The sequence below is a fragment of the Varroa destructor genome, unplaced genomic scaffold, assembly GCF_002443255.2.
Source record: "Varroa destructor unplaced genomic scaffold, Vdes_3.0 BEIS01000001.1, whole genome shotgun sequence".
NCBI classification, from domain to species: domain Eukaryota; kingdom Metazoa; phylum Arthropoda; class Arachnida; order Mesostigmata; family Varroidae; genus Varroa; species Varroa destructor.
In genome coordinates, this window is record NW_019211454.1 from 61,092,540 (window position 1) to 61,120,162 (window position 27,623).

Here is a 27,623-nt window from a genome sequence, read left to right on the forward strand (position 1 = left end):
TGCGGCGGTGATTGAGTTGTTAGTAACTACGAATCAGAAAGACTTGGGAAAAGGGTCTTCTACGAGCCACTATTGCTTTACATGATTTTTTTTTATTTTAAAGTTTCAGCGACATGAATAATTAACAGAACGGCTGATTTAAACGGTAAGTCTTTTCATTGGGATGTTATGAAATCGGTAAATCGTCTCCTTTACCAAAGACTGAAGACGATCCATTGAAAAGACAGAGTATAGCAAATAAAAAAGCCTTTCATTCAACTGTAACAAAAAATCATTTTTGCGAAACTAGTGTACCAGAAACACCAGCAACGATTTGGTTTAACGGTAGGCTCAACGATGGGATTTTGCCGTCAGTCTGTTTTTTCGTATGCTGCTGGCTTTTCTGTTCTTTCTTCACCTGGGAAGAAAAACATTGTTGAGAATGACTGGTTGACCGTTGGAGCGTAATCGTACGGGGCCTGTCTGTGAGTAGAGTGCCAGTAACTGTTTACGGTCTGTGGCTGTGTACCGGTATATGTGTGTATGCCAATTTTGCTTCAGCCGGTCAATCACTCTGCTGCTATTGTCGTTGTCTGTACTGAGTAGTTGCGTTTGGTGGGATATCGTAGCAACGTTATGGCCAGCGTTACGTAGCCTATCTACCTAGCTAGCGATCGAGAGCGAAGTTAGCGCGTGCTAAATGAAGGATCCCTCAAAATGCCGTAAGCGCATGACTGTGCTTGCTGCTTGTGGCTCTCGAGCCCTGTATTATCTCTGTGAGTCGACGTCGGTGAGTTCACAGGATGTACAGTGAGTCCCTTCTTCGTTTAGACTAAGCGAGTCGTCTCGACGCCGGAAGAGACTCTTCGGTGGAGCTGGCTGGATTTGACGCAATACATACACAGGGAGACAGGGACAGATCACCGCACCCGGAGAACGCGTAAAAGAAAAAATATACAGTGAACGCGTCTCTGGCCAACGACGTTCATAAACCTAAGGTAGGTAGATAGATGAAGAACAAGGTTATCACAGGTACTCCCTACTGCAATCGTATAGTTATTTGTACCGGCTTTGTATAGTCGTAGTAATAATAAAGCTAGGAGAGATGAACTAATAATATGTAAGTTTTAGATACATGATTTATTCCATTCTGGCCGGTGCGAGAACGTAGGTCTCCTGATAGTTACGACAAGGAAAGCAAACAGTTACAATCGTACCTGTTAGCCTGGAGTTATTTGGGGGTTCGCAGAAGCGTCTGTTGGATTTTTGACTTGTGTCCTGGTGTACCGTAGTCTGTTAAACGTGTGTTAAGGGCCCGCTCGTTCTATCGCGTTTACTACAAATCAATGATGAGGGAACGTGTTGCTGCATTTTTCGTCTTGTCATCATTGCCAGAGTATAAGTGAGCGAATTTTTTATTCAGATGAGCAGAGCTGCTACTGGTCACTTGTATATACTGACCGTACGATTCGACATGCGAGAAGCTACTCAACGATTGTACGAAGGCGTATGACTAACGTAGCGCATGTACATGAGCATGTACGCTACCTCTTGGAGCATGTACACCACGGTAATCCGTTAGACTAATGCAAAATTCGCGTGGATAGCAAATAGAAGAATAGCAAGAGATGATGTTTCCACAATAGAACGGAAAAATGTTACCGGGGACAAATAACGTCACGTTTTTTTTCTGAGCCATGTATGAAATAGCTTATGTGTTCATGGCGGTGACGAACTCGCCTCCAATCTATGTATATACCGTCGTTTTTAGTTCCGACGCATCTATTCGTGCTTGCTTTAACGGCCGACCTGCTTGTGCCTGAATTTTGGCCTAGTTGACCCTACATGACTGCTTTACGGTTTCGCCATCAAGTCCTGTCAGAAACAGCGGGGCCCCTCCTGATGCCGTCTCTACTAGCGGCGTTGTTGTTGTTATCGTCGGTCGTCGTCTACAGATGTCGCCTATGCCACTTGCACCTGGACAGCGGAGCCGCTCCGCGACACCAAAGTTTCTCTGCGGGCCCATAATCCAGTCGGCGATGAGGGACGAAGCAGTGCATCAATAGACACTATTTCACACATACAGATGAACAGGAGTGCGATGTGCACCGAGATGCACAGTCACACACTAGATGTACCATACTACCATCATGACGACAAATATTACTTCTATTGTTATCGTTACCTAATAGTTTGTTGTATAGCAACAACACAAGAGACGATCTAGCTACCATTAGGCCGCACAGTTGCCTGATATACGACGACACATACGATATATATAAAGTTTATATAATTATTCTCTCTCAGGTTAGCACAGAACCATTATCACTAGCAAAACGTCGACAAAACAAGATCATATAAAAAGATGGCAATAGCAAATTTGCTGATATGTTGTCACTGGTAAAATTTCGTACTAAACAATTCTTGGATTAGATGAGTGTAATCCGCAAATGATTTCACTCGTTATCTTGTCACAGATCTAACTAATGTGGGACCGATCCACTGGACTCGATGATATATCGGACACTTTGTACATTTTCAATAAGCGTAAGTAATAGTAAAATCGAAAACGGGTATCGGGATAAACGACTATCAACTCCCGTTACGATGCCATTCGCAGCAGGTGACGTCGGGTACGTCCTGCGCAATTTACGTCACTTGAGAACGTAAATTTACGGCAGCGTAAACAGCTGCTACAATAGTCAAGTGGAGTTAATTCGAGGCTTATACGCCTTGTCATCATTGGCCACTGTTTGATTCTGGTTGATGTTGATATGGGCTGTTATCGTTGTTATTCTTATAGCTTTCTCTGTATACGAATATAATATTAATCTTTTTTTTGTCAGCTTAGTACTCGGTTAGATATTAAATATAGCCTAGTAAAAGCTCTTGGACTAGCTTCACAGTGAACAACAAACCCCTACTGCTTTTCCGTTATTGCCCCCGCTGTCGAAGTCACCTTCTCCGAAAGTCAGTAACTAGGGCGTTGCTGCCTGCTATCACTGCTTACGATTCACAGAAATCCTTCCTCTTACAACACGAAAACCCGCACCAAAGGCTTGCTCGCGCATTCGCTGATGCAGGGTGCTGTTTAATCGCGCAGCACCTTAGCGTCGAACAGTGCGATATGTTTCGTCAAGGTCCGAACTTATCTAAGTTAAGGAGGCCGACGCGGCCAACGGATCAGTAGTTGATCGTCTCTGTGTACGTGTGTAAGTATTTGTGCGTATTTCCCAGCCAGCTGTGGGAGACTCGTACACTTCTTCTATTTGTTAGCGCTGTCCGTTCTTTTTCAGCTATCTATTACTGTGCTTGCTTGTCCAATTGGCTACTTAAACAGGCCAGAAGGCGGCAGCAGCGACTGCGGATAGCGGTAGAGCGAAAATGGTGGACGACGCTTCGCACCCGCAGCTGGAGAGCGGGTGTTCGGGGACATTTGGATGGCCGTTACCGTAGTTGGTCGACGTACCACAGGCAGATAGATGGCCGCAAGAAGCTCTACACAGACAATGGCTTAACTTTGGGGGTAACAGCGGATTTCGTCGTCGGAGCTATTGCGGCTGTAGCAAACACAGCCATAGTGCTAAGCGAAATCTAGACCGAAATCAAGTTAGATCTTAGTTGAGCAATTGATTTCATGAAGTCGAAAACGTACTGCTAGCAGTGGCCGCGTCCGAAAGACGATTGGGCCCGATAATTCTGGTCTAACAGATGATGAATTTGAGGCTCTCTGCCTCATCAGGGCTTTGTCGGATCTGCGAGGCTGAGTTATAGAAGCCTCTGAAGAAGCATACAAAACGCTTCAAATCATATATGAGTCGCTTATTGAATCTGGATAATGTTATTTTTAGCTGTTAAGGTTATTTGAAGATAAGCAACTAGCACTACTTTTTTTTTGATACCGCAAGGCCCGGTGCAGCACCGTTGGCTAGGCCTTTTCTCGCTATAACCAGTTACTGTGGCGATGTTTAACGACTTTGTAGAGACAACGACGGCTTATCTGCTTTATCAAAAATAACAGAGAATTATCGTAAGATAGCAACAACGGCTTATACGGCGGGAAAGGTTAGTAAAAAAAAAAAAAAAATAGGTGTAATTATGAAGTATTTATCATAAATGGTAGTATCTCATGTAGTCGATTCGCAAAGATTAAGTTATGCGAACTTCAGAATTGCGTAGTCAAATCGCGTACCATACGGTGCTATTTTGAAAACCAATTTCAAATGTAACGGTCATCTTTATCGCTAATGTACCACATTAACAATACCGCATCTTCTTACGGCTCCCGATGATTCCAGTGAGGAAGTATTAGAATTGGACTGCGGTAAGTAAGTTTGCGCATCGTGGGGAATCTTGCGACCCTATTTACTATATACGATGTTAATCTGCTTCATTACATTTATCAGGGAGGCGCGCTTGTCATTATCGGCTAACCAATATTGGTCATCAATATTGTCGTTCAACTCGACTGGTAGTCAGTAACAGAAGTTCCACAGAGGGACGCGTCCGTATCTACTACCATTGTATACATTTCCAGACGTCTTTGATGACCACTTGTTTCCCGTCTTATTAACGGCCACAATTTTCCAATGTCCAATGTAGGTGTCCTGGCCAATGTAGGTAAACTGAGACGTAAACGTGTGTTTCCTTGTAAAGGCTAAAACAATTCGAGCATTCAGTTCATGGCTGCAACGCTCTCGGTCTCAAAACAGGCGGAAAAAACCTACTCTTCTGCGCCAAAATAGATGTTGCCTAATTTGTTATTTCGGTAGAATTATCCTATTTTCTTTTTTCATAGTTTCGACGGAATTTTGTCGATGATGGGTTCGCAAATTAGAGAAAAGTTAAGAGGAAAATTTATAGCGTTGTACTAGTCGTATAGAAATTCGAGTCAAAGATTCAGCTTCCAATGTAATGCACACTGAAACTGCATCATCTGCGTATTTATGAGCATTATCATTACTCTTATTATTGCCATTGTTGTTGTTTGATGCACAGTAAGAGTTGCAGTGGCTGTTGTTGCGGTGGCCAGCTAGAGTGATCCCCTTTTGGCTATAGGTCTCACGTTAGGGGCCAACATCAGGTTCTGACGATTGGAGCTGTTCGCACACCGCGTCTATACGGCGAAGTTCTTCTCGGAGATCAAATGCCAAGCAAAATGCTGCCAGGAGGAAGACAGATTTCAGGTTTTCTTCAGCTACCTTGGCTGGCATCGACGGTATTGTTGCTATCGTCATGTTCGTTGTTGTTTCACCTGCTCATATTGTTCCTGTCGCCTGTATCCTAAGCTAAATGTCGGTGCTTATGACAGGTCTGCTCCATGGAGCTGTTGCTGTCTATCGAACAGGCCAACAAAGTGAGTCGTCAGTTGGCTGCCTTAGCAATGCCTTTTCTGCACAGTTGATCTCGACAGCAGAAGCGTTGATCATACTGCACAGCCGCAGTGCACGTAGACAAACGGGCGAAACCAGTAAGACAACAAACAGACAACCGCTGGAGTCAAGACAACCCAGTACGATAAAAGCGACAAATAATTCAGCTAGCCTCGTATAACATTAATTTCACATAACCCGTTCCAACCGAATTCCTCTCCATACATTAACTCCATTCTACGAGGGGAGCTTATGCGAACAGGGACTAAAGAAAACCAGTGATTAAGCCATAAAACTAAAGCGGACGAAAAATGTATGTATACATGTTAATATATATGTATATGACGAAATACAACAAGATACGTATCATGTTTGGGGGGGAATCTAGTGAACTAGAACTAATTAAAGAGTATTGCGTTTACTGCCACCCTGTGATATAGCTATAAGCGTTTATTGCCACCACGTTTTTTCTGGCTGTTCTGCTTATTATGAGCTGGCCGCGAGATGAGTCGGCCGAGAAGTCCATCTGCCAGCAGCGTCACCACTAGCGCTGCCCGTCGTTGTTGTTGTGGGCGTTTAAAAAGTTCGCTTATTTCTGGCAGATACGTCCAGCTGAAGACATGCAAGTTTCCTACAAATTTCGAGTTCACTGCTGCTTTCAACAGTGGAAAATAGCAGCAAGTCATTGTATGGTGCCTTTACAGAGGCATCACTCTCCGCCAAGCAAAAAGTTACGTAAAATTATACTAGACTCTGACAGAAATTTGTGTAGCACACAATGTTTCTGAAATGGATAATAAGTTAGGGAAGCCACAAAAGCTGAGTAAACGACGTAACGACGTTATGTAAATTAAATTTGCTGGAAAGAGACTCTGGTGGTTCGCATTTTAGCAGAACTTCCCGAGCCTTTATTTTCAGCAAGAAGTAACAATGCCATATGCGATCGTGTAGCAATACGACTTTTCCGACCATTCTTAGTAGATAGATAAGTGTAAAATTATAATGTATCAATTACGGCAAACGGCAAGCGAAACAAGTCCTGAAACGATCGAAATCTACCTAGACAGTAGTTCTTAGGCTATCGGAAATACTAATGTGTTTACCTGTTTAGTAGACCAAATTCAGGATCAAAATAGGCCAAATTTCGTTTAGAAACCAAAACCGGATACTTATTGCCAAACATCAAAGGTTTCTCATACCCAATAAAAACTAAATCACATCCGATGCCAAGAAAACTTCTAACTTATGCAGCTTACTTAAAGATGCACAACGTACCCTAAACGAATGGCCGTAGCTTCTCGGCACTTAGCTAAAACGAACAAGTTTGGTTAAGTACTGCGCGCTTCGAAATCGTATTTGCTTGCGTGTGTGCCAAAAAACACTTCGCTACTTCTTTCTTCTACTACATTATACACACAAATTATCCATAATGTATTGGAAAAAACAATGGTTGAATTTATATTGTCCGTTAAAGATGTGGTGGCGATTCTCAAATGACGGCGATTTAATGTTAGCGTATTGGCATTGCTGAAGTTCAGGATATGGACCGTGTAAAAACCTATCATTGACTTCTACTTTTCCGTATGAGAGCATCGGTACTTCACTATCGAAAGAAGTGAACCCAATCATTACTTACGTCACTAGAGACATCGTTCACGGTTTGCCTTGGCCGACGTATAGTAGGCCGAAACACAGACAAGCCAACCTGAAGTTGGTTCGACCTGCGTAGTCCTACCTGAATAGGCTAGACCAGATGTACGGACGCATTGGCCTACCAGCAAAAGCGCATTCTACAGCCAAGCTCCTGTCAGGGAAAACCGACATGTTCAGAGCAACGGAAGGCGACAGCTATCCGTCCTGCCGTACTTACGGGCTACATTTACTGAAAGCTACCACCGCTACATAACGAATTATTTACATCTACTACTAACAGTGGTGGATCCGGTGTTCAGCCTCAGGCTTACTGCCTATCTGTCTGTCGCTTGCCGACTTATTTTTATACCTCCACCAGCTATTGTAGCTATTTCTGCTGGTGGGCAGAAAGAATACGTTTTTATTTTGATTCCGTTGCTGTTATAGTTATTACTATTACTAATACTACTATGAAAAAACTCAGCAGCGACAACTGACGAACGGATAGCTGAGTACTTCGATGTAAAGCTACGAGGGCCGTGAGAATGGTCTGTTAGTCTACTGAAGCTTGTCTCATGATCGAACACAACAGAAGGGCCAGTGAGGACTCGGCGCTGTGTCGTAGGCAGCTCGTATTGTATTTTGAACGACACTGTCCCATTGCTGTGAATACGATTGATGGCAGTCAGAGTGCACTTCGTCATGGGTATGTTAAGGATTGAAGAAGGATCGAACTTGCAACGCTTAAGACGAACGGAGTTCTGTCCGCCATTAGCTCCGATCACACTTCCCATAAAGTAACTACTAGTTCTCTTATAATTTCATCGATATTTCAGAAATCAAGTACTAGATTCTCATAGGCTTACAGATAGAATACATGTTTGGCTAGTTACAAGATTTTGTTTTCGTACTGCTAGAAAATTAGTCCACTTCGAAGTGGAGATGTGTCTCGCTTCGAACCATCAACGTACTTCCATGTCAAAGCCGACATGGCGTCCCTTCATAGCTCCGTCGCCGGCCGCAAAAGCAGGCGATGATATTGCAAATTGATTTGACGTGCGACCATTCTCACAGCGGCCTACGGATTGTGATTGTCAAATTATTGCCTATACAAAATCATCGCTATACCAAGCTAAATCCAATTTACCGATCTGATTGGCGCTCGCCCGCGCCGCGGTTTCAGCTGAGCCGCATTCGTTTCTGGTACTATGGATTATTACTGCTGCCACTGGTACTATTATTGGTGAACTTTCCTTATCGTCGAATATCTCCAGTACAGAAACTTCGTACCTCAACTCAGCAACTGCGGTAGTTGAAGCTTCAGCCAGAACGTCTATAGATGTTGATACATATCTGCTTTGTTTTGCTTTGTTCCTTCTTTTCTTTTCCTGCTTGTGTTGTCTTGCGATTTGCTGCCCGGTGAACTCCGTCTATCGCCCAGCACGCGGAGCACCAACACACAGCGGAAACAGCAGCAGTATTACGCTCGAGGCAATGCTGGAGCGGTGCACCATTTTGCGCGTAAGAGTGTGCCGTCGACATACACAGGGTGACTACAGTACAGGTCAGCCACTTTCAGGTTGTAGTAAGCCCCGAACAAAATGAACCTGTCAAAGACAGCAACGTATTGAAGGATTGTCCGCTGTACAGTCAGTAATAACCTTGCAGGCGACGTCACCGGACGGAGAACGAATCTTTATCGCGCACGAGGGGATATTTAAGACACTGAATCACTACTCTAATAGGCAGTGGCAAATGAAGCAGGGCGCGGAAAGGAAGCGGGGTGGTCAAACGGGGATCAAAGGGAGAAAACGTAAACCTAACTGAAGTAAGTTGACAATTGCTAATTCGTAGACACATAGATACGCATATACACTAGAAGGAAAGCCTCAATATCAATCCTGGCGCTCATCTTTGTCGTTGTTATCTTTGTTGTCGCCGACAAAGCCATCGATGATTGCGTCGCCGTCGGTAGTGATTATAATGATGATGCGACCGCGTTACGGTGAGAGTAGTGTTGATGGCGACTGATGCAGCCGCAAACGCTGTTACTGCTGCTGAGCTTAAATCTGTCGCGATATGCCAGGACGATAGGGACTGTGGAAAAGAAAAGGGAAGATAAAAAGGTAAGCGTTTCTCCTTCTACCTTACTTTATCTATTACCAGCTCAGCAGTTGAAGCTAAAGCTACGGCCGAAATCGATCGCCGTTGCAGCTGGCACTGTTATCGCTATTGGTCGCGCATTACTGAAATGTTGATTTTTATTATATTATAGAATAGAGAGTAAGGATGAACGCGTTGGCGGCGCAACGACGAAACCACAAAAGCACTGAAACGACGACGTACCTGGAGCGGATAAACGAAGTTGGTGCAATAGCAATAGCTGGAGGTACCGCGGACCGGTGACTTCAACGGCAAGCTTCGTCGAACCGTAACAGCGAATGTCGCTACTACTACCCGGTTACCGCCAGCGTCGCTGACGACCCGGGAATCGGGCACAAATGTACGCCAATGGACCGATCAAGCTAGTAGCCCTTCTACCATTGCTACAGGAACATCCATATATTAAGCGTACGTGCCAAACGTCCATAGCGATGTTGCCGCTATGCTGCGTACGTAATTATAGCCACTGACAACGGCGCATCTCGCTGTTGCTATTGAGACCCCAGACTCGAGATTAAGTCATCGCTGATCATGATGCTGATGAAGATGTAATTATTTTCATCATAAAGTCTTATAGTGATTGGCTTGCTGCACCAGCTACACTGTTCATCACGTCCTGGATGTGTCGATCGCGTCCGTCCTCTCCTTTCATAGCCGGTACCATCGTGCCATAGACTTCCGCACGATCTCTACCAGCTTTCCTGAACCTGTCGTATTTGTTGACGCTGCTGCAAAGAACTTGTCGAAACGCACAGCGCAAAATCGCGTTCGCAAAAAGATCGAACCAGAGAGCAGTTTCAAAATAACTGAATGAGCGACGATATGAACGTTACTAAAAAGGCATAAATACATTTGTGTACATAAATAACTATTTTAGTTAGAAATAATTACGTTGCACCATCAAATATACGGCAGCGTGTATAAGCCTACAAAATTATAGTATAAACACTAACTTCAAAGGGCAAAAAAAAAACATAAACAATTATGCTGTAGTTATCGTTCGTCTATGATTAATTTTTTCATGTTAGCCAAAAATGCGACGGAGTGTTTAACTTTGATCTCATTCTTCAAGTTTCCCTTTTTGACTATTCCGTTTACCCCCCCACCCCAGCCGGTCGGGCGCCGCAGCCGTCTACAATATTCCCCCAAAAAATATAACGTCAGTCCTCTGTCTTTTTCTCTCCGTCTGTTTCACTCCGTCGTGGTCTCCTCCCGTGTCAGTTCCTCGCGCGGTCTCGTGTACGCGTGATCCAGTCCCTTTCTCCCTCCGAAACCCGTCTCCTTCGCCAAGTATAGTGTGTACGCTATTATCCTTCCGCCAGCCGCAGGATGTCTTGTGTAAACGATAAGCTCACTGTGCGTTTGCCGGCTGTCGTCCAGATCACCGTCAGTCGGCAAGTCAATGATGATCAGAGATGAAGTGTAAGTCGATGTCGGATCGGTGTCGATCGGGTATTATCAACAGTCGGTAGTCAACGGCAAGCATGTCGCGTCTCGTGTCTGTTTTCTTAATACTGCGGCTTGGCTCATGCGATATGATGTTGGATTACAGCGGGAAGCATTGGGCACCGCCATGCCATCGCAAAGTAAGCTGTAGTATGGCAGACTAACAATAAGTGAAGCAGGCCGGGGTAAATTAGGACAGAGCCCCTAGTTCGCTACATAAATTTCATTCTAGGTCGCAAGAGCACTCGTACTCTGTGTACGGCGTACTATCCGAACTGGGCGAGCTAGTGACGGTTAGGACGGACGCACCATGAACGCGATGCTGATGGAATGTCGATGGTGGATGAAGCATATGGATCGCATATGACCCTCACGCCTCATACACGAGCAGAGAATAATAGTACTCGCTAGTCGGGTGGACGTAGCTCAGTAACGGGCACGGGTCAAGACGAGTCAAATGAGTGAGAACTCTTTTTTTTCCTTCCTATGAAATACTACGACGAATGAAATACTACGAATGCAATCGATTCAAGCTCTACGTACAGCGAGATGTATTGTGTAGTTCTGCTCTAGTCGTTGTTGATAGCCTGCCGCGATTGTTCTACTATTTTTCCTTCTGCAATGATATTCCTCTGCGTATCCTAGATGTGGCATGCACATATATTCGATAAGACTGGATTTCTGCTTCATCTGTCATTCTTCTTGTGATGGCGTTTGGGAATAGTGGCTGCGGTGGTGAAACGGCATTTAAGTACGTGGCAAATAGCCACTGCATAACGGATTTCCTTTAGAAATGGCGTTATTGACGATAGGATGTGTACAGCGTACTAGTAATGAATAAGGAGGACCCGACTTAATATCGCCTGATGGTGGTGAATCGCTTCCACACCAGCGAGGTGATCTTTAGAGACACTAATACAGGACAACCGCAGCGGCAATGGAGTCCTAGGCTTCACCGTCTACAGACACCTCACCACTCCAGCGGATCCTCTGCGCTATTTACACTTCTTACCGCGTCCACTCGTCTACTGCCTGTCGACATTTCACTGTTGTGCAGACGCTGTGCCTCTAGATCGATATGATTACTTCTGTTACTAAAATATATTGCGGCAATGGACGACTACAATTACTACTGCCTTCGACTTCGATTTATTTCGTTATAGGTGCCTTCTATGTAGCAAACATCGATGCGCTGTGAGGCCAATGTAATGTGGGATTCTACGACTTTTGACATTAGAGAAAGTTATTACGACAACGGAGTATCTGTGCATGCCAATATGCTTCGTCATAGTGTTGAATGGAGCGAGGATGCGCTAAAAATTTGTTGTCGCCGTAAACTTCATCTTAACAACTGCCATTTTGACAAACTGCTCAAGAACGACAAAAAGCCACTTGTTACTTACACAAACGGGGGGAGGAGAGGTGATCTGTGTTTAATATGATCGGCTGGCTAGTTAACGGCCAAAAACTAGAAATGTGAAGCTGGAAACAGCGTAGAACGCTGACCTGCCCTGTGCGTTCGGTAAAGACAACGCTGATGAGCGTAACTTCTACTAAGAAGAAAAAAATAGAACTATCTGAAGTGTTCTTCAGTGTCTGCGGGTCTCACTGTGCTTGCCTATCGTCGCAAAAGCAACGTTTACGCCAATGGCCCCGTCACCGATGGATACATTCTGACCGAGCGTCTACAACGCCAATAACACCCAAATCTATGGATAACATGAGTGTCGCGAGAATATGTGCGAAAACTAAGCGCCAGCGTTGTACCACTATGAAAGCTTTTACTACGTAAGACAGTCAGCTCGTCAATCTCATTAAGACAATGGACGAGGCCATCTGCGAAATCTTTCGGCTTCTACGGCTTGGGGGTTCATTATTTGCTCGCGCATCGAAAGTGACGAACTGGAAACGGCAGATTTCTCTAGCTCTAACAGATAGTTGAAACCAGGAGGGCGTAACGATGACGGCGTCGCTGTTGAATGCTGTTCAGGTGTTTTCCACTCAATCCACAGTTTCACGTAGGCCACGATGAAGCACGTGGCATTTGCTGAGACATAGTGACATCATGCAACAACAATAACAGTAGCAACAAGCAAGCCTCTACAGTTCCCCCCCTGGCTTCTGGTCGTCAAGTAGCGAATTTCTTCATCAAACAACGACCGAAATTGGACGCTACATTTCGGTTGAGGGCTGGCATTGGGGGGCAATTGCGCCACATTAGGTACGTCGCGATGACGCGGTAGATCACATGGTGATATGTATCCTCGTATTATAACATTAGATTTGTACTGGCCTGTCGGGGTGTTTGTCTGTGTTTGTGAGTGTGTACGTGCGGCATGCGATATCTTTGCTTCGTTCTTGGTCCCGATCAATCGCATGCAATAAATTTTCCTGTTCTTTTTTTTTTCTTTTTTTACAGGTAATGATCCGCTTCAGCTTTGCATCATGTGAATTTGTGCGGCATTGTCATGCTCGTCTGCAAATTACGATTAATTGGATGGTAGAAGCTGTATGGTGGCGAGGTGAGGGGGTTGAGAAGTCGTAAATAGAAGGACTTTTCAACGTTTACGCTACATATTTCTAAGTACAAGCGCTGAAACGTTCCCAGCATAGGGAAAAGCGTTGATTTGTTGCTTTACACATCAACAAAACACTGCCTATTATATAAGATATTGAACGGCGAAACAACACCGTATGTGGTCGTCCCAGTTACCGCGAGATCCTACACAGACGATTGTAAGTGGACGCTAAGAATCCCTGTAAATTCTGTACGTGCTAAGAAGCAATTTTTGCTAGCCGTATGTTTGCGCTCTTGAAACGATAGCTACTGATCTGAATTAGGCAAGTGCTAATAAATTACACGTGGACGAAGGTGCAATTGACGACAGAGGAACCCCACAACGACGAGATACGGCATCTTTAACCAAATGGCGCATCTGTTTAGATCTGAGTGTTCGGAGCTGTCAATAGGTCCGCCCCAGATTCAGCTTTCAGACAACAGCTGAAATTCGAACATTGTCTGATGCATGTATATAGCCATGCGTCTATATAAATATATCTGCTCGTGTCGTAAGCTCCCTTTTGCCGGCAGCTTCCGCTATTCGATTATCTGGAAAAAACAGATTCAAAAACGAAAAAAAAGTCGACGATCCAAAGCCCATTGTTTCCCACGGTGAAGGCAATTCGCTAGAGAGGTGGTCAGACGAAACCAAAAAAAGATACTATCGAAATAAATAAACGAGCTCTACGTCTTCTAGCGCCTATGCCTCGAAAGGGACATAGATGCTCGTAGGAATAGGTTGATCGTAGTGGTGTGGCTGCTGTTGCGGTATCCTCACTTTAGTCTTTTTCTTTGTCGCTGTTGATTGTGACGAAGGCGCTTGGCCGTGGGGAGAATAAATCGATTCACCCCGCCTGTCGTACCTACGGCCCCCACGGCGCCCTCCTACAACATCGACGATATCTCTTCATCGATCTACTTGTCGGTCCATTCGACGATCGGTGACGATTTATTGCTTACAAAAGCGACAGTAGCCAAACGGTAGCCCCCAAACAAGGTGCTGACAACGGCATAATCAAGATTTAGCATCTACTATACACCGTTTATTATGACGATTGTTGCCACCGGAACTGCTGACGAGATGAGATTTTCGTTTATGGATGTCCGCGAAGGTGACTTCAGTGTAGTATATCGCGTCTCTGTGCAAACAGTGCCTTCATCGATGCAATGATCAATTAATGGCAATCTCTGGCATCAACCTGATTTGATTCAATAGTGCCTATATGTTTGTTTATATAGAAATTTTATTAGTAAATTTTTGGCAAATTTATTTTACTAAACGTTGTGGTATCTGCGCTAAATCGAATGCCACACTGTGAATATGCCACAGTGCCGCTAGCTATACATGGCAACGCATTGCCTGCCATTGGGGGCTCATCAAAACATGTCAAGATATACCCTTTGTCGGCATATATGTTAATCGGCAGAAGCATCTATTTGATCCCGATGGGCGCAGCAGCTAGGAACAGTCATATTCACAATAATCTTTAAGGAAAATCGCGAAACATACACATTTCCGGTTATCACAGTAGGCACCATTCTAAAAAATCGCGTACGGTTCGAAATCTCCTTATCGTACCTGTGTTGCAGTTGAACCTTTTCATCATCAATCTGTTTTGCCTTCAATTTGTAGTAGTCCACAGTCGAATCATCAAACGGTCGAAACGTTTACTCGAGCTCTCGTTTTTACGTGACGAATGTCTATCGATCTGCCGTTGTTCTTCATAGAAGTAAATATTTCGACCGGGTTCGCCAGAGCGGATCTTTGCTGGAGACAGCAACCAGCAGTCGAGGTAGCTTCGCTAACTTAAAAGTTTGTTGAGCATCTTTATAGTGGAAATAAGCAGATCCTGTCACGGTACTGCCATGGCCTCGGCCCTATATTAGAAACGCATTCACCAGTGGCAGGTCGTTCATAACTCTATCTTTATTTAGTTGCACGCGCGATAGGAGTCATTATATTTATACGCGTGCGTTTTGTCGAAATATGTCACCTCAAACGATAGCATATAGACGTTCACGTACCTTAAACGTGGGCCGTTGTTAGCAACTTTGTTATGCTATAATACACTCATTCCTATCAATCGTATAGTATATCACAATCATTATTACTGTTTGCATCATCATTGAGCAGGCGTTGAGCTCCGTTCATGACTTCGGTTCGTATGAGGTCGGCCGAAGGCCGACACGGCTTGCGTACATCCTTTCGAAGTCGACCAGTAGTCGCCGGCCTTGAACTATGACGACAGTTGCAATGGCACCCCAAGACCGACTCGAATCCTCAAAGTGAGATCGATCTGATTGGAGAATAAATTCTTCCAGCAGCGACAATTTACGATTGTGTCCAGCATACCTTTAGAGCGCTCCGTGGCGGTCCATTGAATTGACCTAAAAGTGATAGCAACTGCCGAAGCACACAACTTGAACTCTCTCTTTCTAATCATTCGCTGGATGGCAGGGTAGTATTTGAGGATCGACTGAGTGTCAAGCCACTTTATGAGCGCTGTCTCTCGTTGTTTCGCTACATCCCGTTGTTGGCTCGGCGGGCTGGCAGGTTTCGAAAAGATGAAGGGATTCTGTGAGAAGAATCGACTCGATCCTACGCTTGTGGCGTTTCTGTGTGCGTCAGAGCACTTCCGAAGCTGGCGAGCGACCGAAGTTTGCCGACGAAGTTCTCTCAGAATATCAACCACAGCATTCATGTATGTCTATCTGTCCTCTAATATGTCCCTGTCCTAGTGTGTGTGCGTGAGAGAGCCTCTTATCTCAGTGGTGACATCGGTGTCGGCGTCCGCGATGGACGTTTCCGTCGCCACCAGACCAGGTGCGTGCGTCAGCCAGGCCTACGTTGCCTCTACCCACTTGAGTCGCATCGAAGTCAGCGGAGTTGAGTCACCATGAATCAGACTAACAATGAAAAAGCTAAATTGGGGGTAGCTGTGCACTAGACAAGCTTATATCGGACTGCTGTTGATGTTCATGCTCCTTGTGCTGACAGCCAGCGTAGCAGATCAACGTCGCTGTCGTTAACATCATATTGTGACGTAAGTCATCATAGCATATGTCGCTTCTATAGGTTAACTGCTCATCTTGGAAAGATCAGCGATCAGTGTGGCGTCATTTTGCAGACTAGGATAGAAGATCACAAGGTGATTATTTTTTAAACATTCTTTATTTTACTTAGTTGAGCCTTTTCTTCCGGTGTGATACGTTGGCGGCAAGACTATCTTACTCACATAACATTCACTTGAATCACTACTTTTTCCCTTAACTATACATTCGATAGTTAATACCGTGTATGACAAGTCTGAATGAAGGGATATATACTATGGATGGGACGTGTTTTAAAAAAAAAAATGTTGCTTTCAAACACAATTTGCGATGGCGCACCTCTACTCATCAACGCACAAAACTCCCACACAAACAGCATCGATTGCGTACATGGCGTTAGTGTTTGAACTGGATCGTGCTAACGGAGTAAAAACAGGAAAAAAAAAAAAAAGAAAAACTGATTTGTGTTTTCATCAGCACTCACCACAACGGCGCCACATTGCGGTATTGTGCACATGCGCCCGTTGTTCTGTTGTTGTTGATGCATACTCGCGGCATATTGATGAGGATGACGATAAAATTGTGATAATGCCCTGTTCTCTCGCCCGGCGGAATGTCCCATAACCGCCGGCGATATTGCAGCCGATGTAATGTTTTAGCATTGTGCCCACTCAAGCTGAACCGGGAAGGCTCGCCAAAAAGGTGACAGAATACACACACAACTCAGAAAAAAAACCATCCCCGAGAACGACTGTGAGCTCTGGGCGCGATCAGCGGCGGTGCGCGAATACAGTACGACATAGCGTAACGTAGTGGTAGCAGCAATGTACCACACACTGGTCCTCTGATATTGACTCGGTCGTCGAACAAGCCGCAAACGAACATTCGTAACAAAAGATTTCCTCTAGTCGAAAAAACGCGGCGCGCAAAGATCGAGACACGTATCGAACAGAAAGCATTCACAGTGGCGGGGATATGAGGCCGTCTGAAGGGCCGATAGCAACGATTGCATCTTTGTTACCGCGTCGCCTAACGCTGGTGTCTCGTAGTAGAATCGGTAAAAGGTACAAACAGAACTGCTACATTTCGATCCAACAAACAAACGAACAGAACAAGAACGCTCTGGACAAGGCGGTTTTGCTGTAAGGTCTCTCCGTTCACCTGTCCATCCGTTGGTCTGTTTCGGTTTCCCTCTGCGAAAGGTAACGTACGTTTGAAGTAACACAGTGTCTACCTTCTGACATGTCTCCCTGCGTCCGTCATTAAAGTATCGCCTCAGTACAATCTTATGTCCTGTTGTTTTCTAGTAAATCCAGCAAAGAGACGCAACAGAAAACACCGAACAAAAATCACAACACCGAATGCTAATAGGAAAACGAAAACAACAACAATGAGTCGGGAAAAAGGCAATGACTAATGAATTAACAGGACAAAGCAAACAAAAGACGGGGCAGGACGAAAACAATAACAGCCAAACAGCGATATAAAGATGTCTTATTGTACCATTTGGAGGAAATGCATTGATTACACTGGCCGTGTGCAGTACTAACTTTGTACTTCAGTGATGAGTATATCAAGGTATATTTAGGGATATATGGATACGGCCTCATTGCGCCTCGCTGTACAGCTGGGTACTTCTACGTTATGGTGTAAACATTCAGAGGATGAAAAAGCCAAAATAGATTAGATTGATGCTGTAGGCTACCTCCTAAAATGTACTAAACGTACGTCCTGGTATTCGGCGATTATCAGCAAAACCTAAAGAGGAGCACGTATGCAAGTCCTAAGACATACGCCATTCCTAAAACGTTTTTCTTAGTCTCTTATCAATAACCGTATTTTATATAGAATCGATTGTAACGTTGCACCGTTATCTAGGAGATTGAATTTATTGGATAAACGGATTACAAGGTAGAATCCTAATTGCACATAAATAATACTACTCAGAAGAATTACTAATACTATTACCCTCCCTTGTCCTACTTGATGGCCAGCTGACAGTTGGCACAATGCATCCTCATTTCACTAACGTTGTTTTGCTTCATCAAACGATACCTTTATCCCAAGAGGATGATGAACAGAATCAATCATCTTCTATAGGTACCATTATAGGTGGCTATAGCAGGATACTTGCACCTCGCTTTCACCACCCAATTACTACAAGGAGTACAACTGCCGTAGACGCACGAAGCTGCGGCAAACGAATACTGCAGTGAATAGAACGTACCAAGATGGGGGTTTCTGTCTCAACTGCTCCTGTGACTGTTGGTGGTAATAATAGCGGCGCGATGACCCGTCTTCTATCACGCTCAGTCGGTTTCACATCGCCGTGTTAAACCCATACAACCGCCCCTCCATTTGTTCTAGCTGTATCTTTATATTTTAGCTCTATGTCCGCCATCACTCTTGTCGTGGTATCATAATCACATGTGTGTATGTCTGAGTGTGCGTTTATGCCTGCGCGTCGATGTATGGCAACGCTGTGCGCGTCAGAGCCAGCTGCGTCGGTGGAGTCGGCGACAGCGGGGTAAGCGAAAAGTCAGCTAGAAAGAAGAGCAGCACTGAGACAACATTATCTAGGGGAAACTACCACTACTATTTTATATACCTACTTCAACTACAACTACGAAAACGATAAAAAGGAGGACGACAACGAAGTCTCCCTCCTTCATTGCGCGATACTTCGACTTCGCCTGCACGTCCAAAGGGGTCAACGGCTGAAGAGTAACAGCGTCGGAAAATGAATGAAAGGGTGAGAGGTAGAGCAAATGGACAGCCCACGGTGTTTTCTAGAGGTGAATGCCGTGGACGCTACGCTGACACTGTCTCCGCCAACGCCGCACACTGGCGTCAAAACAGAACCGGCCGCCCCTCACTACACCGAGTGATGCTATTACTTATAGAGCTCTCAGTATATACCGCTGGTGTTGGCGTCGTAAGGCAGCGTTGCTTTCATTTCGTATTATTCTATATGAGCCGTTTCTATTTTCTAGGGGTAGTGGCGGCAAGGCGACGTTGTCCCGACGATGCCGAGCGTCAGAACGCACGGTGACGGCGCTGGTGGCGGACAAAGGACTACCTCCAACGCCAGAGGTGAGCTCCGACGAAAACCACGTACTACCAACGAGTAATAGTAGTGTAGCAGCGCCCTGCGGAGGCGGATGAGGTGAGCGGACAGATCGAGTCGCACTGGTTGCTGTGGTGCCGTAACGGTGACGGCAGCCGGGTTGGGGCTAGAAGGAGCGTCAGTACACAGGCATTAGCAGTAATCGTAGCAAAGGTGGTAGTGCTTCTTGTCGTTGTTGCTGTAGCCACCATGGGCCCAGTCAGTTGTTGTTTCGGGGGAGTACGGCAAGAACGTAAAGTCAACAGTTACAGACAGACGGGGACGCAGATAACCGTGTGCTGCTATAGCCGAGCGACAAGGACAGAGATAACCAGGCCCGTGTGGAGAAAAACGAGAAACGATCAAAATGCTACAAGCCGTAGTCTGAAGAAAAGAGAACGTGGAGAATAAAAAGTAGCACATACGGCAGACAGGCGCGTAACGGCTAGCTGCAACTAGTGACGTCGTCTGGGTACGCCGGCCTCGGTTAGTTCTTGTCGTCGTCGCCACTGCCACCGCAGGCGCTGTGTCTACTTCCTTCGTACACTGCCGCCGGCCGATGGCCACGGGCCTCGAGCACTGCAGAGTATAAATACTACTATTATTATCACTCATTCCTCTTTTAGCCGGTGCGATGGCTTCTGCTACTGCCGTGGCTAGGACCGTAATCGTCATTGCGGCTGCTGCAGTCGCCGGACAGCTTCCGTTCATTGTGGACTTTTGAACGTGAATAGATCCGAGGGGGATCTGAAGAAGCAGAAATTCAGAAATGTCTATTCAAGTGAAGGGACTAGATCTACGTAACATAGCATCCTTGGTGCTGCACAGCCGTCGTGAATAACGAAGAATGAAACGTATTACCTCACAAACTAGCGAAGATTGTTGTTATCGAGAGGCCGGCAACGGCTTGTATGCGAGAGTTGGGCCATCGACGTTTACGAAAATTGTGGGTGACATTAGATGCTTAAACTTACTACTAAGAGCACAGATGCTCAGGCCAGAAGAGTGCTCACTAGCAACCAGCCAAAATGCCCTGTTCACTGGTTTGCCTTGTCGGAAAAAAGGATGTTCTTTGCCACCTAATGCTCTGAAGACAAAATAAAAAGAAACGACGGAACAGCGCGAGACTTTGTATAGCAGGTATTCATCGCGAAGGGCTATATTAGAGGTTTGTGGAAGCAAGTTCTATTCCGAATACCGATTCGGAAAAGCATAAACATGTCTTAATGATACGTGATTCCAGAGCCGAAACACTGCAGCAATTCAAAATTCGGCACCTGAATTAAGACAACATTTAGCGGGCTTTTTGTCGTAACGGGAATGCGTTCATCCGTTATTGCTGATATTAGAAGAAAGCTTGTTCCTTTAAGAACGAACCGACATACTTGTCTTGATAGAAAACAATGCATCATTTTCGCAATTTGAGAAAAAATGAGACCCCACCATAAGCAAACACCTCCGTTTTTTGTCCAAAGTCGATGGTCCACGGTATTGCCAGTTCTCATGCTTCTTCTAAAAGATTCATATGAGGTGAACTGGAAGTCTTTCAATAAGTTTTCAAACTAAACGACTCAGATCTTAAGCTAAATTTTTGATGCACAAATCAATGGTTGTTTGAGAGAGAAAAATCAGGTAAGCTTCAACGGTTTTTTTTTGAGACTTTCTGCACCTTTTTACATCTTTTGGAATTTGTAGCCGTCTTGAGAGTTTACATTCTGGCTTACATATAGGACTAGAATTAAATTTTGCTGGAATTTTTTTATATGCAGCAAATTCGAGCGACAATACTAGTAGCGCCTGACGTACGGTTACTATAAAAAAGTTGCTAGCGGAATAAAAACGTAAGATTTCACAAATGAATACTGAGACGTGTAGGTTTTGAATTAAAATTGTAATGGTGATGAATGGTGATTATTTTGAATAAGCATAACCATCAGAAGTGACGCTTCTAGCGCATGTATGAAAAATTATTGAGATATCTGTTTTTATTTTGATAGATACAGTTTCACACACAAGGTCTAAAAACAGGCCCAATTTGAATGCCGAATCCTGTATATATAGATTCTATTTATTGGATACGGTTCGTCCACGGCCAGATTGTTGTATCAAACACGATAGATCAATTGAAGATTCACAATATAGACAAGCACATCAGGCTCATACACGCAAACGCTTGTTCCTCCCGTTTATCATAGTGAGGCACACCGGTGTCTGTACAAAACCGGTCGACTGACAAGGCTGGCCACAAGAACATCGCCCTGTACAGGACGATTCATGCAGCTAGCGAACTATGCGGCAATTGAGTTGAGGCAGCTCAGGGGGATAGCGGGAAGGAATGGAACGAATAGATCCTGAGTAGCTGATCCATAGTCCCAGCTGGACTGGACTGAAAGCTTCTGGTGTATTTCTGAGCAGTCTCTCATCCGGTCAGGTGGATCGCTTCCGTTCCCAGCAACGCGTCGCGACCCGACCCGTACATCGGCAAATGACTGCATTGCAGCCAACAGCAGCAGCAGCAGCAGCAGCAGAAGCTGAAACCGCACAGACAGAAAAAACTGTTGCTCGCTAACGCGGAGTGGTCCACTACACCGCCACTATGACGGGATCACCCCGACCAATGGAACTGCGCACACACGCGCGCAAATACGGACAGAAACTCACATACAAACCTCAACTACTAGCAACGTCAACAGCAGTACCAATGGAAACACCGAAGGACCATTCGACAAAGAACGTGCATGTTACCGCTAAGACAAGGAGCGAAACATAGCTATGAAGTCGGCTGGCGCCGCCCAGAAATCAACTCTTCGAGAATAGATGACAACGATGACGGTAAAGCCGAAGGCGAAAAGCTACCGAAACAGCCAGAGGAGTAGTGGTGAACGACTACATGAGTTGCGACAAGCCGGCAGCCAACGCCGATCACGAGGATCGTCAGGAACCGGAGGAAAAACGGAAAAGGAAGTGCAGGAAGTGCGAATTTTAAATCCCAGTAACGAAGATGTCTTCTTCGAAAAATATTACTATTTGGCTTCTTTTTCGTTAGATGCCGGTGAACTGTTTTGTCCGTGAGCTCAAAAGTTCGATGACATTTTGCAACGACTGATAAAATGAGAAGAAAAACGTAAAGTTTAACAAATACAAATAAGCTACGGTAAGTTGCTAATGATGACAATACGGGTGCCGTTAAAGAAAATAGATATTTTTCTCAGTGATTACGAGCGAAAGACATATATCAAGTTGTTTGGGGAATAATAGGACTTAGATTAGATAGAATCCACTCGTGAGGTACACCGAAAGTTCTCGTCAATGCGCAGAATTTTCTTAAACATATTTATTACGCCAATTGAAATGTTTCAACATGGGCTTTTTTAGAGCATTTTCTTATCTCTATATCGCTGTAAATTTCTGGTGTTAGCAATTATGTTATCAGCATTTACAATGCTGAGTCGAAACAACAAACGTATGAAGTTAGCCGTTAGGGAATGAATGCTAAGGGCTTATAACTTGAATGTAATTGAAATATCTATCGTTTGTCTAGTCACACACACGTACGCTTCATGTACGAAGGTGTAGGTGGCTAGCTGGCCAAGTCCAATCTCGACTCTACCCGTCGACCATGTCATCTCTATGGGGAAAATCACTGCGTCCGTGCTACGAATCAAGTTATGCACTCACGTCCTGAACCACTATCGTTACTTACCTAGTTCGCATTCAAAAGGGCGTCAGGCCCAAAGTGGCCGAATAAGCCGGAGAATGATGGTAACGAGCCAGGGCCTGTTCAGGCCGCCCCCACGTTCCCCTTAAGCGTCCGCAATTCGCTAGATCCGCAGAGTAGTGGGAGGTGCGCGGGAAAGTAGTCATCACGCACGTACCTGGACAAAAAGCAATTATCGAATTCAGCAAAAAATGTGTGCGGGACTTATCATCATCATCATCATCATGACGCGTGGTATCCGTTGGCTCTTCAATGTATCTATCACACAGTATGCACAAGCTGTGAATGCTAACAGAAAAGTATATGTTGAGCTGTTGTTTGTCGGCTTTGGCTGGGTATGCTTATGATATGGGCAGCATGCCTGTATGTTGTTTCGGAAAGGATGGTTAGAAACCCATGTGACCAGCGAAAGATGCGAAGAACAAAATGGCACTCCATATAAATGAATGGGTATAGTATAGAATACAAGAGACCGTGAATAGTCAAACCGTAGTGACAGTGTAATCTCACTGAGACCGCATCGAGTACGAGGTGTTTCCGTTTTGCTGGGAGCCCTGTCCTCGTTTGGCTTGTATTCTTGGCTGTATCTAGATTTTAATACACGTATGTGTTGACGTACGCTATTGCCACGACAATATACGTATATTACTTCTGGGCAGTCTGCCAAAGTGCCACAAGTTCCTGTTTAAGCTCTATCTTGTCGATGCACATATAAAGGTTCACGCGCATGTTTCTTCGTGCTTGCTCACATTATATTACACAGCGTAGACATATGTAAATTAAGAATTAACCAAACCAAATTGAGATACGATACTCTATATACATATGTAAAACAAGTCACAATAGTTAGTCGTATGAAGCATTTCAGCAGGTTCCTCATGCGGAAAATTCGCATAGTAAATATCAGAAACACGCAGATATTACGGCATTGTACCATGTAGCTGCAACTGTGCGATCGCGAAAGCGTTCGAACATGGTCACCGCATTGATCTTTATCCGACTCAACTTAATCCTGCCAGCCAGCTGACAAGCTGAGCTCAGAATTCCCGACTGCCCAATATGAACTTCAAACCGTTCGTGGTCATCATACATCAATTCAGCCCAATTAGCGCCATCTTGCGTGTGTGTAACTATGCTATAGCTTCATATATACGCGTACTATTCACTCCTCGAGCGCCTGTGATGAACCGGCGGTTGGCCGTTGTTTAGCTGTGACCATCGCTAGCGTTGCATGGACTCGACACCGTTTGTTCAGAGGCAACCGTAATGACGTCGCTGTTTTCGAAGGAAGGCCTCTTTAGGTGGGCCACTGCAAGCTACCTGGGTCAAGTCTGGCCAGCCTGAGCCAATGACTTTTTGCTGGCTAATTTCATTTCCTGGCGAGTCGATGTATTACTGACTATAACTAGTTATCGTAGCTATTACTAACTCCGCTCGTCTTATAGTTATTATTACTGATGATTAAGATGTGCATGAATGCACAATGTGCTAAATTAAAAAAAAAAAATAAAATCAGCATACTACTATTGCCACCTTCAATCGCACTAGCAGCAGCAGCAGCAGCAGCATCACACCATACCGTATAATACACCCAATTTCCCAATCTGCCCTGACTATGTTGTGCGCTATTGCTATACATATACATATATATATAATAACGTATACTCATGTGAGAGCTTGTTTCGTTTGCTTCAGCCGTTACTGTTCTAACGCTGGTAGGTATAGGAACGCTGACGTCGTCGATGCTGCTGGCCCAATGTTGTTGGTGTTGTTTCTACTCTTATTGTTGCACTATGCCGACGAGCGTTTCGTCAAGCGGTGATCACAACCATGATGGCCACCTTACTTAATAGCTTAATAGTCAGCCTGTTTCTGACCAATTGACTTCTAGCAAAGACAGCGGCAGCAGTGCGGCAGTAGAATCGAATCGGGTCTTTGTTAGAATCCGTGCTCAGCACATATGGGGCAGCAAAAGCTGAAATTTTACGCAGTCTCGCTGTTGATGACGAGGGCGGCGCACGATAGACAGAAACGCCAGGGACGCCACAATGGCGTCATAAATGAAACTTGCAACTCATGCGCTTTAATGAGTTGCTTTATCATAATAGCCGTAGTTTACCATGGTCCGCCCGTAGCTCAATGGAAGGTCCGTTGAGGTAGGAGAGCAAAATTCAAGATTGCTAAGAAGTCAATATAGTAATATTATTGTTACAACAGTTCTCTTGTTATTAAGACTGTTATTAAGAAGATTGTTACTACTGCCAACCGACTATCGACTTGCCGAAGATCAAAAAGGGACACTATCGGGCTCGATTAGGCCGTCAAGTCCCAGGCCGCTCAAAGAACGAGCGGTCATATTAATCAGTTGAATACTGTAAACAGAACAGGAGATGTTTCTAATAGTGCCTATATTAGAGAATGGATAGATTTATTAGAATAATTATTATTGTACATTCATCACACATTTCGGATTTTAGTAAGGTATTCGAAAAAAAAAAAAAAAAAAAACAGCAAAAGAAGAACAAGAAGGAGACATTCCGCATGGTAGCCCTATCTTCGTATTCTTAGATCATGTTTATAGAGTCCATATTGCAGGATATGTATTGTCAGAATTTGAGGTATACTGTTCCACTTCGGCCGCTTTCCTTCTGCTGTCGACGCGCTTATTCTATTTAGAGTAGACTTCAAAAGTACCAGTATAATTCGTGTTAGCTCTCTTTAGTAACGCTCGTCGACACCCAGAGCTTTTATATACGAAAATAATTTACAATTCGCTTACGGATTATCGAAGTGCCAGAGGTAATATGGCAGAGGTTTGATATCTGCATTTAATATTCCATCGCCGACATATCAGTAAACTGTTATACCAGGTGAGAAATGTTGATTTATACTAAACAAACAATGTTTGCATTCAAATTTTGTGAACACAAGTCTTCGTCAGGACATGAGTTCTACATGTATTTCGTTAAAAAAACTAGGCCCATCTGTGGATTCAAGAATTGTCGAGTAAGCATGTTCAGGTTGCCTCGTGGGACAAAGAGAGAGCGAGACGTCCCGTAGCGCCCTCTATTATATGACTCGAGAGATTGCCTCTCTCCGAGTGCGCGCTGGTTCTCTAAACAGCCACGGGGGGCGCCACCGACTCGTTCAGGAACAAACTCATCTTATTTCCATGCTCCTCTTGTATGCTCTAATATATGTGATGGCTACTGTATGGCCTGTGATAACTTCAGATGGCTTCAAAGGCTATCCGAGGTGATCGTCATGCCCAGTATTTTTGGCATATATGAATTCCATTGACAAGTGCAACTCAACTGTCTAGTTGGTGCCAAGCTCGGGTATATAAAGTAATCGTGTCAGTCTGGAATCGTTTTTAGCGTTGTTTTGCGAGTACGTGCTATTATTCGTCCAACATAAAATATGACTGAGATCTAATGAGCGCTGGGAAAGCGCTCTCTGGCTAACAAAACATTGCCCATATGTAAATATCCCAATTCCCGTGGACGGCGTTACGTTTAGTAGAGGTACGATTGGCTACGTTAGCTAATAGAAAGAGTAGCCGTTCGTATGATATTTTCATATGAAAAGCAACTAGCATATTCCAACATACACTTATCTACACTAGAATAGAAACCCATTTACAACCATGCTATATATATTAATTTACATACAAACGGGTCTTGCGGAAGAAATAGGGGCGGCATGATACGAAGCGCATAGTAGTCTTTCGGGCAAAAAATGGCGGACATAGTCGTCTAAAAAATCCGAAACTGTTCAACACAGGCGACATTACGTACGTAAAAAGATATGTGGAGGCTGTTAGACGTTTCGATGGCGAATGCTATAATAAATAACTATCATACATACACTAGAAAAAAAGGAAGAATTAAACTTTCGTGTGCAAATTGCAATACAGTGGATTTTTTTTACTCGATTATCTTCTCCACATTGAGGACCGCAGTTTTGTTAGCTTTCTTCAGCCTAATATAAAAATTGAGCTACTGGGGGAAATCAAAGCGCACCGAGCGATGCACACAGATGCAGTGTTTCAAACCAGATTAGTTAGAGACAGATTTTTTTTGGACTTCAGTGCAGCAGGTAGAATTGTCCCTTCTATTAACGCTACCGCTGCTGCTGCCGCCTTTAGTGCATCAACAAAGCAGAAATGCCCCTGTGTGCGAAGCGCATTTGATGGGTCGAGGCGGTCCCATTATACAGAGACAGGCCACCAGATGGTAAACGTACGGGTGAACGCAAAGGTGAATGTAGAAGTGATGATCGTAACGCCGAAGACAGCGAACAGACACACCGACCCATAGGCAGTGGGTTTTGGAGCTAACGTAGCCGACCGCTCGTGCCCCGTGTGTCTGACCACCAGCCGCCGGCGCAATCAAGTCCGCGTGGGTTACCAGACCTGAGTGCCACCGAGCAGGCCCTACACAGGCTGCATCCACATCATAACTCTCTGTTATTACAGAGAAAAAGCGCGGAGAACGTCCCAAATCGTTCACTCTAAATCATATTAAAAGAGCATTAAGCTTTGGCTATTTTTCTTTCGCCTCCTCGGTTTTTTCTTTCAAAAAATGTAGGATCAGT

The 27,623-nt window shown here is 44.6% G+C and overlaps 1 protein-coding gene and 1 long non-coding RNA gene across 6 annotated transcripts in view; one reads left to right on the top strand and one right to left on the bottom strand.

Annotated features, from left to right (window-relative positions):
- Positions 1–26,044, bottom strand: part of LOC147758902 (uncharacterized) — an 88,525-nt gene extending 62,481 nt beyond the window's left edge. The window contains exons 1-2 of the long non-coding RNA XR_015326463.1: positions 25,807–26,044; positions 23,013–23,184 (exon numbers count right to left, since the gene is read on the bottom strand). This is a non-coding gene — a long non-coding RNA (uncharacterized LOC147758902). The remainder of the gene's footprint in view (positions 1–23,012; positions 23,185–25,806) is intronic.
- LOC111255248 (uncharacterized) overlaps positions 1–27,623 on the top strand; it is a 171,444-nt gene that overhangs the window by 31,007 nt on the left and 112,814 nt on the right. The gene's annotated exons all lie outside the window — the stretch shown is intronic.